The following is a 14065-nucleotide window of genomic DNA, read 5'->3' as shown; positions in this document are numbered from 1 at the left end:
GATGGGTTGAGATTTGCATCTCTGATACTTTGTGACAAAAGGAAGAATGTCAAAAAATCCGTAAAACGTGAATTATCGTTTAAGGAAGATCCCCTTCTCTGGAATAGCATAAAAAAATGAATTTATGCTAGGAAAATAAGTTGCACTGAAAGCATACTTCGCTTCTTTCTTCTGTCCTTGAAATAGGCTGTGGTAACGCGAAACTAAGCATTTAGCACGTCTCGAGTTCGCATTACACATACGGCCGCACTTGTATTCAGCAGTGCGTTACCACAGAAATCTTGATAGACTGGATGTCGTTGACCAGCTGCCATCTTCGGGATCTGTTCCAAACTAAGTTATCTGATATGCATAACGTGCTATTCAGATAGTTCGTCGAACACTTCTGGGAGTAAGTACTACTTTTCTCTCCAATTAAATGATTTTTCTACTTTTCCGTTGCATTACATTTTCTCTCATCTCTCTTTGAGCAACTTTTATTAGTTTTTTTTTTTCAAAAATGCTCATTTCTTGATCAACATCGTTTTGTTAATGAATCTGAAACCTTTTGATAACATATCAAGTGGTGTGGTAATAAGAAGATGAGTTCTGAAGGGGGAAAAACTGCATTGTTCACATAAGACAATTTTCTTTGAGGCGTGACCATTTAAACGTGTGAGATAATAAAGAACGCACTTATTCTACGCGCTCAGTACTTATTTCTAAAGACACACTTTACAATTCAGTTGATTAAAAAAAATCTTTTTTTTTTTTCATTTAATGACCAAAGCAGCGCTCAGACAAATCCTGTTTTCTTTCTTCTATTTTCTCTCTCTCTCTCTCTAGAAAAATGGTTGGTTCGCGTAATTAAACTGCTGTCCATCTTAATTTATTCCACACTAAAATCAACGTTTTACTAGCTTTATTGACCTATCAGCATTCATATTTCCTTCTTTTTTTAAGTGAATTCTCTGTTCGCAAAAACGAGTGAAATCAGAGTCCATAATGCAGACTTGCTTGAGATATCAGTATTGTAAATAAAATGAATTACTTTTCCTATTTTTGTATTATATGATTTATCGCGTCCAGTAAATTACGTAATTTCATAAGGAGAATTAATGTCGTCGCTATTCATATGATGACGTGAAATCACAAAAAAGAAGGACATTTTTAATACCGAATGTCATTTTACATTTGCTCAATCACACAAATATACTCGCATTTATAATCCAATCAGCATAAGAGAATAAAATTAATGATAAGCATTTTTGTAATCAGTATAATTATTTTAACAATCACAAATAAACCTATTTGAATCTTGGTGTTCTAAATTTAATTATATTGATCATCAGATACAGTATTAACTTTATAAACATAACCAACCTATTTTAATTAGTTACATCATATAAATATAACCAATTAGAAATATAAACCATTTCATATTTGTATGATAATGTCATGAGACTGGTGAAATTAAAATAACGAATAATAAAGGTACAACTTTCGACAAACAAATGTAATCAACAACAAATGAGAATCAGAAAAAGAAAAAATCGTCTGATTTTAAGTGTTAAGTTGTTATTTGACGTGATAACGTGCTTTATTTCCTAAATGATCGAAGACGCTCTATCGTTTTAGTTGACTGAAATGTTGATATCAGCTCTATAATCTCACATTTCGTGCACATTCCTTCTTTCAGCGTCTGTTCCTCGTGATTATAGACGGCATTATCAATCAAATGTTAAGATTTAAATCCACAGACAGCGAACGCAAAAAACTGGAGATGCATCAATCTTCTGACAGTGAGAAAATTTAATGAGCCATACACAAAGTGATTTTCCTGGCGCAAATATATTTTCGCACATCCCTAGCAGTCACTCAGCACAGGATACCGAAGTCAAAATTCATAACCTAAAAACTTGCGTTCTGGAAAATTAGTCACAACCCATAGAGAGCAGTTGAAACTGCAGAAAAAAAAAATAAAGAACGCTCCTGGATGCAGAAAATAAGAGAAATATTATAAATTATTAAAATCCTCTTTATATTTAGGTAGAATTATTTTTTCTTTAATAAAGTTGGGTGGAGTTCGAGGTCACGCTTTGTCACATCTGTTAATGGAGCATTACTTTCTGGTCACTTTATTAATCTTTCTGGCAGGAACCTCTTGATTAATAAAAAAAAAAAAAAAATCTTCGGCTTCCATCTCAACTTATCCTTCGTTGAAAAGGTCTACAAAAAAAAGCTCACGCTCGTGACGTAATTCAAATCCAAGTTTTCACTGGAATGCAACAATGAATCGAACTTCTCTTTTGAAGGTCTGCAATGCTGCATTACTAGGTAGAAACGTAATTCAAATTGCATTTCGAAAAAAAAAAAAAAAAGGAGAAGAAGATATTTTGCACAAAAATTTTCGCAAGTTATTGTCATCGCTTAACCTTCTTACATATGGGAAACCTGAAGTGGGTTTAAAACCTGCTATATCTGGCCTCTGGAGCAAGACTCCCAAATCGAGAAATCCTCAGACAACCTATAGTACTAAAATGTTAAACTAACATATTAAAAGATATACAGATTTTTTATTTTTTTAACCTGATAAGAAAACGGTTAAGCACAAAAGCGTCATCACCAGAGAAAGAGAACATTTTAAAGTATAAATGCAGTTTAGTAAGATTCTATTCATGCACTTTATACAATCATAATTGTATGCATAAAAATTGATACCATAAAGATAAATTAAACTATTTATTCACTCAATAAGACAATTTTATGAATTATTCTATAATAAAACTCAACCATTTAATATTCTATATCAGAAAAAAGCTGAGTAAAATATCCATATTACTATTTAACAATCTATTCTTTTAATATTGATTTATATTAATGAAATTGCTTTAAAATTACAATTTCAATTATAAAGTTAATTAAAACAATTCAAAAAGAAAAAATATTATATATAGCTGATCAAATCTTAATGTCGTGAGTTGCTCAAATATTTCAAACGCAGAAAGGATATTATGAAGATGACACCCTCGTTCTTTGAAAATTTCATTTCCTATGCCATTTCCAATTAAAATATTCATCATTCTCAATGATATTCAGAAATAAATCTCTCTCTCTCTACAAATGAGCTGGTTTAAGACGAATGTGAAGTAATGCTTCACGTCCTTCTTAAACCAACATGGCAGTAGCCAATGTTATTTGCATTCTATAAGGACTGCAGATCGTTGTTTGGTGATAGGATGTGCGTCAATGCTTCCTACGCGTATTGTGTTCGGAGCAACTCGCCAAATATGTGACTCGCGCTCTCAACTTGCAGGCGTACAAGTGATGGGGGAAAAGAGAAAGAATCCTTTGAGAAATTTGAATCATTTCGAATTAAAATAGTAGGAAAGAACAAAGCGATAATTTAGCTCACAATGAGCACCAGAACTCTAGCTCACATATGACAAATGACTTACCAAAAGAGTTAGGATTTGGAACGTTGATATCGATAAGGAAACATCGCAGACCGCAAGGAGCGATATATTAACTTTATACTAGTGGGAATTAGAACTGATGCCTTAAAATCGTTGAACATATAATAATAGGAAAATATATAATTATAATCAAAGAAGGCTGGCCTGTTTTAATGAGTGATAATGTGCTATGAATTTTATGGATGGAAATATACGTAGGAAAGACGAATCATTCCATAAAGGAATAAAGTGATTGGTAAATAATGACCGAAAATGTGAAAGACGAGAGAGAGAGAGAGAGAGAGAGAGAATACGCTCTGCAGGCATTCGACATTGCAATCCCAGTTGCAATCGTTTCAGAGAAAAGTTATTTCAGTTATTTCAATATTAAGTTATTTCAATTTGAGTAGATGTCAATTATTACAGATTTGCAATTTGGAGTATCCAGAGTCAACACCGGGCTGAGAAGTATATATGTAAATCACAGAACTGTATTGAAGAAAAGAACACGAATTAAAATAATCATACTAACATATAGGTGTGTGTGGGGGAAGGTGATTTCTTTTAGGAAAGCAGGATGCATCCTGTGCACCTTGTTCACCATTAATCCCTAAATACTTGCAAATACCAAAGTCGCTCGGTGTACGTCCGATATCGGTCGCCGATAATGTGCACTAATATTCCATCTAGGCTATCAAAGGAATCTAGAAACACAATCGCAGAAATTCGTGTCATAAAAAATTTTATCTCAGGCATCGATGTTTGATCTCAAATCAATAAAAAAATACTTTGAAATAAAGTTCCACTGCGAATAATCTTAATGATTCTTTAATTATATCCATCGATAAACATGGTGTCTTCTATATATAAACTCACAAAATTTATAATGCAATAGGTAATATAAAACAATCGAATCAATAATAAAATTTTCAGAGTTCTTATGAACTAAATCATGTAAATTGCAATTCCATGCCATTCCCCGTTCTATTTTCTACATGGTGTGCTGTAACAGTATCCTATCAAAGCTATAGGCCAAGACGAAATGGCCTCACTTTAAAGGAGAGCATCAAAATTTAGAGAAGAAATAAAACACCGGTTATGTTTTCAAATTTATGACCTACTTTACGTAATACTTGCTTTCATAATCACTGCTCTCTTTTAGCTTCTGAATGGATATTTCCTAAAATGTTAAAATGGATTATTTAGTTTTGTCAACGGGTTTTTAATGAAGATGTCATGAGCTTATTTTATATCTTTTGTATATTTAGTATTTTAATTTTTACCAGTATTTCTTCATGCAACCTCCCCCTCCAACGTTTTAAATTAGAATCTAATTGCATGCTGCGATTCTCTGATAATTCAGATGGCAAACAGCGTAACATTCAAATAAACACAAAACATTGATAAAAAATACTTAGATGAAAAGACGGCCAGATAAACAAAAAAAAAAAGGGTTCATGACCTACAAATGCCTTAGTAAGACCTGACATACTAATGACACATACACACACACGCACTGTAAAAAAAGAGTTGTAAAATAAAGTCTTCAATGAGGTCGAGTATCAAGGTTCGTCTATCGTTTTATTTATTATTTATTTGTTTATTTATCTGACAGCACAATGGGTAAGCCAAAGGTCAGATAAACCAGATACTCTGCCTTGGTTACAAAAAAGGATAAAAATTAAAGCTCACTTAGCTCCCATATTCAAGAACAAACTAAAAATCAACACCATACAAACAAACACTGATGTCATTGCAAAATAATGAAAACCAACTGCAGATTTCCCCCCCCCCCCAAAAAAAAAAAAACCTACTGACAATAATGTTATGTTGTAAATGTGTTTTTTCCACAATGCGCATAAGTGTTAAAGAAAATAATTCCGTAATGTAAAAAAATAAAATAAAATAAAAAAATCAATAATTTTGAGCGTACTATAGAAACGAATTATATGATAAATCACACTTTTCACTTATTTTATTTATAGTCATTTCTTCAACTCCACCCCAGTATTATTCTAACCCATTTCAACTAAATATATATACTGTAATTAGTTATTTATAGACTGCGCCATGTGGGCGAACTGATGCTGACGTCACCAAGTTGCAGAGCCATGTTAGTTTAGAGTGTCTACTGTCTAGACAGTCATCATTTTCAGCCAATTTCCGTCCACTGGTAGACGAAGTCTTCCTCCAAAGTCCTCCATTCAGTCCTATCCTGAGCTTTTCTATGCTACTGAGTTCCAGCCATCTCTTTAATCTCATCCTCCCACAACTCGTGCAAACAAACGGTGATGGATTTTGTAGCTATATATATATATATATACCTTAGATAGATAGACAGAGAGAGAGAGATCCATCGGTTTACAAATCATTCAATTAATTCCACAACATTGTGGTTGAGGCTATGCACGAAACACGTCAAGAAATTCTTTCGCTTGTGATGATGTTTACGTAGCAGATGATATTGAGCTAAAAAAAACAACAGTACAATGCGTTAATGGTGCATTCTGAGAAAGAATCCTAAACAAGAACAAGTCCCCGAATCATCTTCGCACTAACTGCTCGGGCATCCCTGATAGCACCGCTTGTTTCCTGGACTTAATTCACAGGACCGAGTTTTCATGTTTCGAGTAATGCAATAACGCTGTAATAAATCATCACCTTTCATTTTGTGAACAGATTTTATATCGGCGAACAATCGCTGTTTACCTTCATCTAAACTCTGTATCTGCCAGCCACAATGCCACTGTACAATATAACTGAGGAAGTTTATACCACTGCTACCATACACATCGCATGCATTATCTCAGATCTTGTATCAACCTTCGTATATTATGTATACTGTGTATATTTTTCTTTCTTTCTTACCCTAACACACATTTATTTATTACATTAAAAACTAGTAATAATCTTATACAGATGGAGAAAAATTAAACAGGTTGTAAGATCAAATGAAGCATGGCTGAATAAAAATCCTCAACTTAATTTTCATGTCAAAAAGAAAACCTAAAACTACACTAAGTGAAACTTAATTGAGATCCTTAATTGAATTCAATCTTCATTAGTCTGAAAACTCTCAGTCTCCAAAATAGTAATGATCCTGGCGCATCTCCTGAGTTTTTCATGCCCCTACTTCAACCATCAGGGAATAGGTGAGGAACGAGAGACTGGGGATCCTATCCCCTTTCTTCTGACGCTAGCAATGACTATTCTATGCAGCTATAAGAAATGTTATATTTAAAAGACCACTCGAACAGAAGAAACGTGATTGAAGCAGTGTAAATATCTTATTCGTACAGGTGATGATGACATCAAAAATACAAGGCACAATCATCTGTTGGCCAGCAATTTATATAGGAATGTAGAAACAATAAGTAGGAAAACTGCGACTGAATCAAAACCTCACAATCTAGTTTCAGAATCAAAGTTATGTTTCAACGTCCTATGGAAAAGCACTTCACTTATTTTTGGTATGAGCACATTCGTTATAGATTTTTACAATCTCATAGCAAACTAGAAAGCAGTAATACTGTTTCTAGTTTCAATAGAAATCAATAGTAATCTATTTATAATCCAAATACTTCCCTCTGAATATTAAAAGAGATATTAGTTTCCATATACCAGTAGCTCTTTTTCTATCCGGTGTTAGAGGGATTTGTATATGTTTTTTATGTAATTCCCACCGACGAAAGGTTATAAACCTTTCGTATGTGGGAATGGTATGTGGGCGAGCTAAGGATTTTTCTGTTTTATTTTTTTCTCGTTATTTTTAACATAATCGGGGAAACCCTCCATAAGAGACTAAGCATGTAACTTCTTCGGGAATCTTCAGACCAATGTGGTTATAGTCTCACACCGGGCGATGGACTTCATCTCCCACCTAAAGACAAACATCCACATCGGAATTCGAAGCCGCAGCCTATTATTTGGAGAGCGAGTACACTAACCACTTGGCCAAGTTTGCTTGCGACCGTGCCAGCTGTATTAATGATGTGTACATAAAAATAATTCAATATTTTCTTTTAAACACCTATGGAGCAACTTTTTTTTTTTTTTTTGCTCAATAGGTGAAAACAATGTCTCTTTCTTAATTAACTCGCACACAGCTTAATCAATATACTCACCTCCAACAACGCCTGGGTTTAGTAGCATGCACTGCAGGAGCAAAGCTGGGACAAGCTGTGAAAATAAAAGTAACATTATTTTAAATTATAAAAGCTAAGTTTCATTTTTATTTATTGGGAGGTATGTTCTCATAATTAACTGGAAAAATGACAACTACAAAAAAAAAGCTTCTTTACGGTTAGTTACCTGACAAATCTAGCTAGTAAACGGTAGAGATAATGAATAATGTTGATATTATTAATATTACCACGGCATTTCTGAGTGCTTAAAATTCGAGTATCGCGAATACTTGAATATGGGCAGGAAGATTAATATTATTTGCGTATGCAACAAGAAACCACTTACGTCTGTCTCCCAAGTCACAAGTGTTTTCTTGTTGCGTATGCAACAAGAAAACATTTGTGACTTGAGAGACAGGCGTAATGTACTGCCAGAAAGTGATAGCCAAGCTGAGAAAATAGTATGCTGCATAGCTAAGCCAGGAAGCGAAGTGAACAGAACCTATTCTAATGCACTTAATGTGTTGCCTGATAAACCAAAATTCGTTCAGATTTTTGATATGAATGGATGTATACGCCAATGCCATGAAACATTTTGAGAGAAATGACTCATTTTCATCTGAATAGGAACGTGCTGCTGTACAATTTGACAGCTTATGAGGTGCTCATCTGTTGTCCTACAGTGTGACCACTTTGTCATCCCGTCATTCGCTACGTTTGGCTTTTGACAGTATAATTAGCAACACTGACGCATTCGTATCCATACATATCTTAACAGAGCATCATTCTGCCAAACGAAAACTATCATATGTTGCCGAAAAATACTACGTTCTGCTATTGAAAACTATGAAAGAAGAGAATACATTTGAATAATGGCAGGAATATCAAATGCTGTGGATTGATCAGGGTGCCACTTTTACTCGTGGTGGCTAAATCTTGATGTCTTTGATTTTGGCCGATATACTTGCCAAGTTTTATTGAGTTACTTCCAAGTACTTGATGCTCAGAACATGGACTTTTTTCCCCTCTCCCTCTGGAAACACTTGACGCTCCAAAAGTGAATAATTTAATTAAGATGTGTGCCAGATCTCATTTGAGCTCAGTTCAATTCTCCTCAGTAATCACCACCAACTAGGTACTGGAAAAAATTTTCCATTCATAGTGTTTTAATATTCATTATTCTCTCAAAATTATGAATGACCCAACCTCTTTTTAATAATTATGGCTATTGCTATCACCTGTATCGTTTGCAACAGTTGGTTAACAATTATTTCATAAAAGGCAAATATTCTTACATATCCTAATTCCATGTCTTGAATAAGGATTCGGATTATTCAACGAGTAAGAGATAGAGAGAGAGAGAGTATAATATAATTTAACTCTATCTAGAAGACGCTACTGTTTTTATGTCCTAGCACCTGTTATGCATTTTTCATAAAACTCAACTTTTTTGTCAAAAACCTCGTAATACTTGTCGGCTAATGGAGGAGAGAGGAACATTGCCATTTGGAATAAGGTAGTCAACTTTATGCGCAGCGTGCTGTCTACAGAAACAGAATGTTTACAGACATTTTGCAAGAGGACAATTCTTGTAGTCTGTCTTTTCCTCGTCATATTCTATGATCGTCTTTCTTACTTTCTTCTGGAATAAAAGAATGACCGTCTGTTCGAGTAATTTTTTCATCTAATGGCCAAATGATGAATAAATATAAGAAACGTATACATAAATCATAATTTAATGATTATGCATAATAAACTACAGTTGTGAGTGCATTTTAAAGTGAAATGTTATAACAATATATGTCTTAATGGCGGTATTCCACCTACCCATCACTTAAACTAAACTTGAATGGCTTTAATTCCGGCTTAATATTAACAATTTAACCGAAATGCAAAAACTGCGATTACAACGCAATATGCGAGAACAATTAACAGTAATAAATTATATTTTTTTTTCATAAAAAGTAAGTAAACCATTTGTTTTGCATAATTTTTCTATGGCAGTCCAGGAATTCTTTTAGGAAGTAACATCCTTCACATGCTGGTCAACCTCATGGAGAGCGAATTTTTTCATCCATTGTACATCAAATATCTTTCTGCATTATGTGCTTAGCTTGAACTTCTAGCTCTACCATCAGTAACAGCATGATTCGCGCCAGTGGTGGTTATGTACTCTGAATACCCTTGATGTTATTATTTACAGCAGTGTGTTTTGTGAATAACAATGAGCTAAAACCTGGTGAAGAAAAAAAGGAAACCCTTATGCTGCAGAATTTAAATTAAGCGCTACATATCTGCTAAACATAACAGACCCCAGGCTACTTATTCATTTAATCAAAACGTAGTGAATTTATTTAATCACCCAGCTCTCCAGAATAGAACATGCGCAGAGAAATACAGCAAAATTAACTGAACAGTTCAATATTTACAACAATTAAAACGTTTCAGTCCACGTTAGCAAGGAAATATTTGAATTACAGAGAAGGAAAGTTCAAAAAAGCGAAGATTATACCTGCTGACAAGCGTAACATAATGGGTACATGAAGCAGCGATCTCTTGTGCATGTTTCATTTTGGTCTGTGGTTTAATACGATCGTATGCCAACTTCCTTGAATTATGTACTCGATTCAATTAAGTAAAACAGAGTGGGAAAAAACTTTTTTTTTAATCCGGTATTTCCGAATACCACCCACAAAATGTCAAAAAACACTAACAGCAGTCTATTTTATTTTTAACCGTACTAGATGTCTAAACTTCCCTAGTCGAAGTTCCTTGGCAAATCGCGAAAATTCAAAAAACAGACGAATGAATGTTTTACCTCAGATCCGCTTGGAAATAATTTTAACCTATTCCTTCTTATGCCATGAGGGTGCACTTGTAAACTGTATACAATTACTATACTTGAGTCTATGATTTTAAACCCGATCACTATAGCCTGAAACAAGTCACTTTCGACTTTTCGTTTCTTTAATAATAATAGGTAGCCCATGCTAGTAAAATAGCAAATTGTAGTACGCTAGTAAGGAAAGAGAAATCATCTGAACATATTGTACTCCAGAATTAACACCTATCCTGTTATAACCTATACAAATTATCATACTTGTCTGATAGCATGGAAATAAGAGTTAGCCAACTTTTCCTTAAAAAGGAAGATAAAAGTCGGCCATGAGTCTATCTTCCCATTGTTTTTACCTCAATACCCTCAAAAGTGATGTAGAAAGTCATTAATCGGCTTTTTCACTACCTTGAGTCCCATAAATTAATTAGTGATCATCAATATGGATTCTTCCATCCTAGTTCTACATTAGACCTCCATGGAAAGAACTAAAGAAATTCATGCGGTTGTACTTGTTATTTCCAAGGCATCTGATCGTGTCTAGCTGATTCCTTCTTACCAAGCTAATATCTTATGATCTCTTCATCCTCTGTGTCCTTTTTTGATTGCAAAGCTTCCTCTTATAAGATTCTTTATCAATGCTGGACTATCTCAAGGTTCTGTTACTCTTGCAAACGCTCTTCCTCCCATATATCAATGCTCTCTCTAACCTGAAATCCTGTCCATAGTTTTGCTGATGACAGTACTCGCCATGCTCTTCTTCATTCGAGAAACCCTGTAGCAGTCAAATGATTCAGGCTTTAAGATCTTCCATAACCAATGTCTTAAACATTGATTTTCACACCATTCTCACGTGGGGACGAAGTAATCTAGAGAATTCCAATGCTGTCCAAACAGTCCAATTTTCCAAAAGAAATCTCTTACTTCATTATGTTCCGATCTTCATTCAAGATCAGTTCTCCTGGACTGTATTTCACATCCAGTTTATCCTTATATAAATATATAACATCCATAGCCTACTCACCCTCCGAAAAACTCGGTATTCTTTTTTGTACGCGCTTTTCAATAGCAATACTTATGAACGATAAACTAAAGAGAGATAGAAGTTTGATATTCACATTAATCAAGAGTAAAACTGTATTTGTTACCAAAATTTTCCTGAAATGCGTGCTATATGAGAAAGAATTATGATATTTGAAGAAGTGGGAATTACAGTATTTACATAGGTTTCAAAAAATCAAAGTTCTCAATAAGGACAGGAAAATGCATTAAACGTAATCAAATCAGCAGATTAAAAATAAAGGAATATAGTTATTCCTGAATTATGCAGACCGGAATTTTAATTTTGAGGGTGTAAGAACTGAAAAAAAAAAATCTCAATTTTGTTCCCAATTGTAAATGGCTAAATAATTTGAACACATTTCTTGGTACAATCTGTAGAATTATTTGACGATGGAAAGGCAAACGTAATTAAAATGATGTAATCATTTTAATCAGATGTAATCAATTTGTCTCATTCAATTAATGTAATTCAATTTGTAATCATTAATCAGATGTAATCAATTTGTCTTCTTCAGAATTGTATCATTTAGGAAATATTTGTGTATTTTTCAAGGCATTTGGATTTCGACAATTTTATATATGGTAATAGATTCGATTCAAGGCAGAGGGTGAATCGTATGCAAACCGTATATCGACGTTCTATTATTTAATATAGAAGCGCGCATTATTTCTTATTCTTCTGTTCATTCAACACGCATTTATGTACTTAGGCATCTCGACTTTCTCTTTAACACTGGAAAATATTTAAAAACCGAGATATTGATCAACATCTCATTTAATAAAGTAAAATGAGGGGAGAATACAACTGTTTGAGACCCTGGAAAACCCGGAGAATGTGCACGGTAGCACTCCCAATTGATGTGTATTTCAGTTAAGTGGAAAATATGAGTCATTTAGCCAACCATTCTAATTCGACTAAATACTAGATGACATCAAGCCAGCATTGCATGTACTTTTCTATCTCAAGTTCAAAGTCGTCGTTCTAATGTTAGGCTTGCGTGATATAACATCGGGGATAGTAGTCGGAAGTATCCTTCCTCTCTTTCCTGTATATTACGTAATCAAATCTCGGCAGACAATATTAAAATATATGAGGCGAAGATAAAACTCTTTTTTTTATTCTATCGGATACTTCCCCTACATGTACCTATAGGATATATAGACAGCCAAATATCTGGGTGAGGTTTAATGTGAAATCTGAGAGAAAAGAAATAAATTATGAATAATGTGCTGGATAAATGTTGACTATGCAAAATTTGATAACATTAAACACAGGTTTTTAAAACATCAGCTTTTAACACTTGTGGTTTTTTTTTTAAATAAGCATTTTACTTTTCATTGTATATAAACATATCAACTACCACATTTACAGTTAAAATAACTTTCATCTTTACCAAACATTGTCTGACATTTGAAATTCATAAAAATAAAGAAAAGAAGTACGTATTATATTTTATTATACAAATTAAACATATATTATTATACATTTAATTTTGGAATGCTTTTATTCTAATAAGCAAATCCAACTGTACTTATATTTCCTATAAATAATGCATTAACAGTAGTAGTATTTACCTCATACTAAATGTTTTAATCAGCACAACAAAACTAATATGTCATAAATAACAATGAAACCATCCTATTTTTAAGAACGGTCTTTTATATAAAAATGCAATATGTCTGCCGTGATTTTTTTTCATTTCATTAACATACATTGTTCATATGGAAAAAGAAAGACTGCTGCCACTAAAATACATCTATAGTCATTATAGGAATGAGATCTTTAGATTAGGCTAGCAGCTCAATCAGTAATGAGCTGCAAGCAGCATATCATAGGATGATGAATAAACAGGGTGCAGATGCGCACATAAAATGCACTTTTCTATTCAAGAATATCAGTATAAAAGAAGCCATTATTATAATAGATATTCAACAGAGCTCAAGATAACTGGTCTCCAACTCTTTAATGAGAAAAGTGTCCCTTTTAATACTGTAATCGATCAAAGCTGAGCATACATATTCATTACATTGAAAATCCCGCTTTTAATGGGTTCTGCATAACTTTTTAATAGCCAGAAAGGAATTTAAGCTCTTAGGCTCAAATAATGTCTTTAACATCATACATTTTAAGGAATCATTTCCTTCAAGAAGATTAATGTTCTACTCCCTTGTGTAGGTACATACTAAAGTGGACAGTGATTAGCGAACAAATTAAAAAAAAAAAAAAAGAATAGGCAGAGATTTCATTTTGACAGAATATATAGTAAAGTATGTTTTAATTATTTTCTGCAATTTCTATTTCCAATGTGAAAATCTCCATAACCAATAAAGAATTGCGGCGAAAGTCATGAGAAATTCTACAAATTTAATACTTCACTTTTTCTGGAGTGCATATAACGGGAAGAATGGATGTAAAACGCGTTTATTTCATTCTTCATGAATTCTCCAAAAATTCAATTGCCATAAAGCATGGCATAATAAACGGGGAACCAAATACTGAAAAAGAAGTTTGACTGCAATTTTGTTTTTCCACTACATAAAAGACAGTTTTCAATAGTATTGTACCTGTAATTACAGAGAGAGATTTTACATTCTGAACTATTAACAAC

General features: G+C 33.4%; 1 protein-coding gene across 7 annotated transcripts in view; it reads right to left on the bottom strand.

Moving 5' to 3' along the window:
* The window catches only part of LOC150100319 (poly(rC)-binding protein 3-like), an 874229-nt gene that overhangs the window by 682502 nt on the left and 177662 nt on the right, over positions 1-14065 (bottom strand). For all 7 annotated transcript variants that reach the window (XR_016549294.1, XM_090403220.1, XM_090403223.1 and 4 more), the window contains one exon: positions 7559-7613. The gene's annotated coding sequence lies outside the window, so the exon portion shown is untranslated. The remainder of the gene's footprint in view (positions 1-7558; positions 7614-14065) is intronic.

This window comes from Typopeltis vanoorti, chromosome 13 (assembly GCF_054136105.1).
Source record: "Typopeltis vanoorti isolate ZY-2024b chromosome 13, IOZ_Tvanoo_1.0, whole genome shotgun sequence".
Lineage (NCBI taxonomy): Eukaryota > Metazoa > Arthropoda > Arachnida > Uropygi > Thelyphonidae > Typopeltis > Typopeltis vanoorti.
Note: the sequence above shows the minus strand (reverse complement) of the source record. Positions and strands in the feature narration are given on the sequence as shown.